A 7,867-nucleotide genomic window follows, 5' to 3' on the forward strand; every position below is an offset into this window, starting at 1 on the left:
GCTGGATTACTGGAGCTATTTCCAGATAGCACTCTGTAGTTTTCTTTCTGCCACACATACACACATAAAGGTTTTTAAGGGCGGCCTGCCTCTGGGGACAGCTGTGCCTCTCTGAGTGAGGCTCACTGAGCCATGGCTCCATACATTCATGTGTGAAAGCAATGATGGCTCTGTATATGTCTATAAATACAGAAGTGCTGGCTAGTCTTGGGATGCATGAATTCTTAGATCCTAGATTGCTGTAATATTTCTATTGTGTGCTGGATTCTGATGCTTTATGCATACAGCAAACATGACCCATTCAGCCCCGATGAAAGACCCTATCAGATCAAAAGAACTGTGAATGGCAGCACTGTGTTCAGAGATGGTCTTGACAGAAGCTCTGGGTGTGACCATGTTTACTGTATTTGACTGTGGAAAATGTGCCTTATCTGCCGTCATATAGTTAGACTGTATGCTATATATGTGTACATATAGACAGCACAGTATGTAAATGCGTAAATGTGGGTCAGGAAAAAAAGAGGAGATTATGTGCAGACAGATCCGCTCTTGGTGTCAGTGCTGTGGGATATATTAGATTGAGGGATTTCTAGGACAGACACCAGAGAACATTCAGATTGCCCTCAACTACACACACACAGTTCAGGATGTCCTCATTCATTCTCCATATGCGCTATATGTGTAATGATGCTTAGTCCTGACAATAGTGAAAGGGAAAGAAAGAAAGTGAAGTGATGTGTGGCCAAGTATGGTGACCCATACTCGGAATTTGTGCTCTGCATTTAAAGGTGCTGTATGTAAGTTTTTGACTCTACTAAAGCATAAAAATACCATAATATGTTTGCAGATGTTTAAGAAACATGCTAAGTTAACATACTTGTTTATCTGAAAAACAATGCTACAGTCGTTCCGGGCCGGAATGTCGATCTCTGTTTTGGTTTGTGAAACCCGCCCACTGCCAGTTTACCCAATTGTATTTCGGGACCCCGGGTTGCCAGTTGGCGGAAAACACAGCATATTTAATTTCATTCATCGTCAAGTGTGCGCGTTCCTGTTGGTGTCGTCAATCTGGCAACCTGCTATTGTGCGTCAAGTCTGAGGAGGTGGGGCCGGGTGAAAAAAACCCTCTCCAATATTTTGAATTTGGACTGCAATACCTAGTTCAGCCCTCTGTGTCAATCCTACATACAGCACCTTTAACCCATCCAAGTGCACACACACACCGTGAACACACACCCGGAGCAGTGGGCAGCCATTTTTGCTGCAGCGCCCGGGGAGCAGTTGGGGGTTCGGTGCCTTGCTCAAGGGTCTCACCTCAGTCGTGGTATTGAGGGTGGAAGAGAGTGCTGTACATTCACTCCCCCCACCTACAATCCCTGCCGGACCTGAGACTCGAACCCATGACCTTCGGGTTACAAGTCCGACTCTCTATCCATTAGGCCACAACTGTGCAAAAAGAAAAAAGTTGGGCACACTAGTTTATGCATATTTTTTCTTATCGGTTAAAAAGTTTATCCTACTCAGTTGTGCGCACTTGTGCGCAAGTTTTTTTATACCCGTTTTTAGAATTGATGCGCATCTTGGCATTTCTATCCGGCATTTTTTTATGCGATATTCCAAAACGTTTAAATGCGCATAAAAATAGGTGGATGGAAACATAGCTACTGACTAGCTCTACATTTTGATCACATTTTAGAAAAATTATATAGTCATCAAAACTTTAAAATAACACATGAAGAATGGGAATTATGTAGTGACCAAAAAGGTTGAAAAGATGAAAACTATCTCATGATTTTGCTGCTTAAATGTAGCTACAATTTGCAAAAATTAAAGTTTTGAGCAATCTGGACATTCATTCGCTAAACCAGTTTCATGAGGTACCTCCTGGGATGCTTTTTTTTTAACTGCATTCAAGAAGTTTCCACATATTCTGGACTTTTTTTTGAGGGGGAGGGGGGTCTCTGGTAAAACACACAAAAAAAAACTAAAACAAAAAAAAGTTCGGTAACACTTTCTATGAAGCCCGTATTTATAATACATTATAAACATTCATTATAATGCCATAAGAATACCCTTATAATGTTTTATAAATACCGGCTTCATAGAAAGTGTTACAAAAAGTTCTTGAAGATTCAATCATGTGTGTCCAACATTTAACTACTTCTCACTAATTTAGAAGTGTAGCAACACAGACTATTGACTATTTTTCTTTTTTAGGCATAGCTATTATAATTTGGATCAGAGAGGATGTGATGGGAAGATGATAATGCTATTTGAAGACAAAGATGGACCATGATTGATTGGGGTGAGTATGAAATCTCTAACTTAAATATGAACTCATTTGCAGGTTCATAGTAGTGCTGGGCGGTATGACCAAAAATTAATATCGCGGTATTTTTCAAAATTATACCGGTTTCACGGTACATGACGGTATTTTTTTTTCATGCATGGCCGGGTGTTAACCATATTTCACGCTTAGTAACACATACAGCTGTTCCCTCACCACAGTGCGACAGTGAAAAGGGACCCATTTCAAACAGTGTCGCGTTCCGAACGTTGTTTTAACGACATGCAGTATTGCGGTATTTAAAAAATTCATACCATCACAAAAATAAACACCGGTATTCGGTATGAACCGGTATACCGCCCAGCACTAGTTCATAGGTTCTGTTTGACTGTATCAATGTTCACACAATCAATGTGTATCAATGTTCTGTTTGACTGTTATCAATGTTCACACAAAAAGTTTGGAGTCTTTAAAATAGTGATCTGAAATCTGTATTGAAAAGGGAAATTCTTTGATAAGAGGGAAAACAAGCGAGCGTTTTGACAAATTTACCTTTGCATACATATATCTAAAAGTGCAACACAGAGACATTTGTAAAATTTACATTTGTGACCTGCATGAACCAAAATGTTCAAGAGGAAATTTTCAAAATTTTCTGTTGGTAAGTTCTCTTTATTGGTGCTGTGTTCCTTGTGAATATATGCAAGTTGAAAAATTTCAGTCTCAGATTCAGATCATCGGATTCAAATTATTTTTCACATTTTTTGGAGTTTGAAATGAAATGAAAGTTTAATCTAATCCTGTCAATCAGAGCATGGTCAGAACATGATTATGATCTTTTGAAGTATATAATGTACTATATACTGTATACTGATGTATCCTGTATATGATCTATCTTTGTGGCATAAACCAATATACTGTCTTTCTGGAATAAAGCTCATTTGAATAAAGCTCAGATTTTCCCTTTTTTTCAGATCTTAATTATGCTGTCCTTGAATGGTAAGTTTCATGCTATTTTTTATACTTTTATGACTGTCAGTTGTACCTAAAAAGAAGATTAACATCATGTAATATGTATGTAATGTAACATGTAAGAAGATTAACATCATGTAATATGTATGTAATGTAACATGTAAGAAGATTAACAAATAAATGCAGAAGTATCATGCCCCATGCACATTAAATGAAAGCTGTGTTGTACCACTAAACTAACTCATACTGTATATAGTACTAAGTTGTTAAAAGTGTTTTATTTCTTCTTTTTCCCTAATTTATTTTCTCGCCTACGGCAGCAAGTAAGCCAGGACTGCCTTTGGTCCTTTCTCAAAAAAACACAGACATATATATCAGACATATAATCGCATAACTCCACACACTGCGGGGATGCAAACTCAATACAGTGCAAACAGTAACTTTTATTTCTTCCTCTGTTTCACACACGCACACTCGCTGGAGTTGCAGTGGACTTTGAACTGTACCAGATGGCTTCTGCTCTGCTACTGGACTGCGTCTCTGAGAGGGGAGGGCAAGAGAGAGGAGCAGAGGAGGGTGGGGGGTGGAAGAGTATGCAGAAAAGTGGCAGTGGTCTTTTCACTGAGCGTTCGTGTCTGGAGCGTTCACTAGCTTCTACCACTCTCTCTCTCTCTCTCTCTCTCTCTCTCTCTCTCTCTCTCTCTCTCTCTCGCTCTCATTGTTGTTTAGGGTGGAGGTTGAAACTGGATTTAACTGACGCTTAAAGAAAGAAAGTGACGTGAAATAGAGTAGCATAGCAGAGCATGTGTTGTATATGTTTTTTAGATATCTCTGTATTAATATAAAGAATGGTCATTGCACGGAACGAACAGATGAAGTTGTGGAGTTGTAGGTAAGTAGATTTCTGGAGTCTGGCTGCATGCCGTGTGTGAGTGTGTTTGTGAGGTTAAGTTTGGGTACCATAAGCATGTTTTTTTCAGTACAGTTTTTCACTTCGTGGGAGGGTCTAAAGTTAGCACACAGGTTTTCTTCATCTAAACGCATGGCGATTTAAACATTTATCTGGAAAAATTTTACAATATTCCACTTTGCTTGAATCTGCCAGAATCTGTTTAGAGGACTATGCTTGTGCAGTTGTGTTCGATTTGCACATATTTGATGAAAGTATTATTGACATTATGTCTGCTGTAAAATCTGTGAAAAATATTGTGTCCCATTTACAGTGGTGTTACTACATACTTGTGCGAATATCTGTATGTATAATATTCTGTATGCGTGTGTGTGTGTGTGTGTCCGTATACAGTACTCATCTGGAGTGTTCGTATGTGTGTTAGTGGATTTGTATTAATCCTGACGGAGGGTCTGCTCACTGCTGCAGTGTATGATGGACTCAGCTGCTGTCTTTCTCCTCTGTCTCGTCTGTGTCTCCTTTGTTCAGACATCCAGACATCTACTGCATCCAGAAATAGAGACTCTCTCTCTCTCTTTCTCTCCCTGGTGTTTTGAGGGGGCACACACACACAGAGACACCGTTTCAGACGGCATCATAGCGGTTCCTCACAGCTGTCTGCATGTGCTGCCGGTTGATTGATAAGCCATGCGATGTAAGATTCGTTCTTCTCGCTCCTAATCCATACAGTTGCTCATCAGTTACTTGCTAAAGGGCTTTGAATTGTTTATGCTCATGCTGCATTAGCGTCATGTGTGCACAGCCTGCAAAAGTTGTCGGGTAACTTTCTGCACAAGCGTGCGCAGGTTCAGCAGTGGTTGGGTGGTAATGTGCTCATGAGAGTTTGAAAATATACAGCATGTCCAAAAGGATATCCTGAGGGGAAACCACCTAAAATAGCCACACTTTTTGAACTTGGTTTCAATCTCCTATCACAAGTTTTGTGGTTATGGAGAATGAAAGAATCCGTGGCAGAGAAACTAATAAACGAGGGAAAAAAAGGGAGGTGGTGATATAGATTGAGAATGAGGGAGAGAAAAGGGCTTACTTGGAAAAGAGACTCATGCGGTCTTTGCATGCCGTGAATTCTTAGTGGCTGACCCCTATGGAAAATAACAACAGGCACATGTGAAGGTCATCCAGTCATCATCCTCCCCTCATACTGACCACTCGTGCACACACACCACTGGTCATATAGTGGACTTTCAACACTTGTTACTCACAAACCTGTCTGTCAGCACTTGATGAAACCACCAACTCAAAGAGTTCATAGAGAGAAAATGAGAAAAGTGGACCAAAATCAAAGAGGAGGCATCTGTGATTAAAAAGTGGTTCTTGTTGTGTCTGATTCAGTCTGATCTCCTCCCTTTCCTCCTCTTTTTAATCTGATTAGTTCTCACGTCTTTGCTCTGCTGGGTCAAACCGAGGAGCGAGAGGTCACGATGACTCCCATTGTGTGTGTCAAAGGGGACGATGAGGTCATGAGGGACTTCACAAAGTTCAGATTACGGGCAGGCTGTGCTCTTGGTGGGTAAACTGAATTAGATGACAACTGGAGAACCCATCAGATTAGATTACAAATACTGTGGGTATTTCTTGCAGATCTGTGAATGTCCTACAATTTGTTTTTGATGAATGAGTGATGTGTGTTCGCAGATGTTGTAGAAAGTGTTTTATTTGTTGTTAGTGTCCGTGGGATATTTGTAAGTACTCTCCTCCCCTTACCTTTGCTCCACTTCTGTCTTCCTGTGCTGTTGCGCAATGTCTGAAGTTTTCACACTCTGCCTTGAAAAGAATAAATTATTTAAACCACAGCGTTTGTGTATAATTAATGAGAAATCATCTAAGGTGCATATATGAACTGCTGCTATCTAAAAAGCGACACATGAACATCTGCATGAACCCATTTTTTCCAATACTCTGGCCATTTCATGGCCCTATAGCATTCACTTAATAAAGTTATTTAATTTACATAGCAGGCTCTGTGAGGTGAATTGGAAGCACTGCTGGGTTCACCACAAAATTTCAAAATCATTGTTGATCGAGTGTAACTTGACCTCGGCCAATGGCGTCGCTCAGAACTGCTATAATCCCTCCCACATGTAAACAATGGCATGTTGCCCAGAGCAACTGCCAAAACCGTCATGCCTCAAATGAACTGACCGAAAGTGCCTTTTCCCACCTCCCTCTCTCACTCTTACTCGTATTCTCTTACTCTTTTTCTGCTTTTTTCTGTTGTTAGTTCATAGGAAGAGAAAGAAAAGAAGTGCACCTGTGGACAAAGCTCTTTTGTGTGGGCACATGTATTCTCAGTTGTATTTGCTCTGATTAAACAAACAAAATACATATCGTTTTTTGTTATTGTCACCTCAATTTAATGTTGTCATTCACTTTTATAGTCCCTTGAGGATCTGTATTCTTTAACTTGTTTAGTAGTATAAAAGTAGAATTAGGCTATATTATTATGTAGATAATACCAGTAGTAAATGTTATAATTGCTTATCATAATTGCTTTTGTCATATGTGAGTAATAGAACACAAAGTAGCTCTTCACCACTTGCCTTTAAGAAGAAAAAACAAGCATCAAGTTGCTCGATCCATAATTAGCAAGTGCTTTGCATTTTGCTTGCTAAATTCAGAAGAGAAGAATGTGCCGACTGAAGCTCAGCTAGCCGCATGTGTAAAGTTGACTGTCCTAAGCATTAAAATTCAGTTCTCAGTTGATATATGCAAAGGAGCATATAAGATTGTTTGAGCTAGATGAAGTCTGACAGTGTATTTAAATATAGTGCGTGGTGGCTAGAACAGCAACGATGCAGGAAATATATTGAGGACTTTATCTGGTTTTCGCTTTGCCAATATTAATGATCCCAGATGTGTTCAGCTTCTAAATGTTCATATGAACACTACAATTCAAAACTTGGGGTTGATTAAATGTTAAAAGTGTTAAATGTTTTTGAAATAAGACCCTTCGATTCAACCTTGAAACTATAAAAATGACTTAATTAAAAAATAAAAACAGTGATATTGTGAAATATTGTTGCAATTTAAAATAACACTTCTTTTTAATATCTTTTAACCTCTTGAGACCCGGCAAAACATTTTAGGAAAAAATTTGTTTTTTCATGTCATTACATTGTTTAGAGCATTAAAAAATGTAAAAATGATATTTCATTCATAAGTTATACTATCGGGACTCAATTTAAAAATTAAAAATAAAAAGACATGAATGAACATGCATAGGCAAAAACAATTGATTTTTTTTAACCAATACATTTTTAGTTTTCAGGATTTTTTTTTTTTTACCAAACTTTGTATAAAGATAATTCTCAACTATGTTATAACAGAATGATTTGATATACCATTTTTATTTATGCAAAATGTGTGTAAAATGGCCATAAACAGGTTTTCTTATTATATGTAATGTATCTATAAACTACATCTAATTTGCATATTAATGTGTTTTTGGGGCAACATGTAATGAAAAAAGAAATGTAATAATGGGAGTAATAATTGACAAGATTTTTATAATAATATATGTGACCCTGGACCACAAAACCAGTCTTAAGTCGCTTGGGTATATTTGTAACAATAGCCAAAAAAACATTGTATGGGTCAAAATTATTGATTTTTCTTTTATGCCAAAAATCATTAGGATA

At 38.3% G+C, this 7,867-nt stretch overlaps 1 long non-coding RNA gene across 2 annotated transcripts in view; it reads left to right on the plus strand.

Annotated features, from left to right (window-relative positions):
- Window positions 1–7,867, plus strand: part of LOC107681259 (uncharacterized) — an 89,798-nt gene that overhangs the window by 12,163 nt on the left and 69,768 nt on the right. The window contains exons 2-3 of one of the 2 annotated variants that reach the window (XR_001633234.1): window positions 2,218–2,305; window positions 3,262–3,286. This is a non-coding gene — a long non-coding RNA (uncharacterized LOC107681259). Of the gene's footprint in view, window positions 1–2,217; window positions 2,306–3,261; window positions 3,287–3,937; window positions 4,152–7,867 lie in introns of those variants that run through there. The other variant, XR_001633233.1, reaches the window with a different exon arrangement.

Source organism: Sinocyclocheilus anshuiensis, unplaced genomic scaffold, assembly GCF_001515605.1.
Source record: "Sinocyclocheilus anshuiensis isolate Anshui unplaced genomic scaffold, SAMN03320099.WGS_v1.1 scaffold1495, whole genome shotgun sequence".
In the NCBI taxonomy this organism is placed as follows: Eukaryota; Metazoa; Chordata; class Actinopteri; order Cypriniformes; family Cyprinidae; genus Sinocyclocheilus; species Sinocyclocheilus anshuiensis.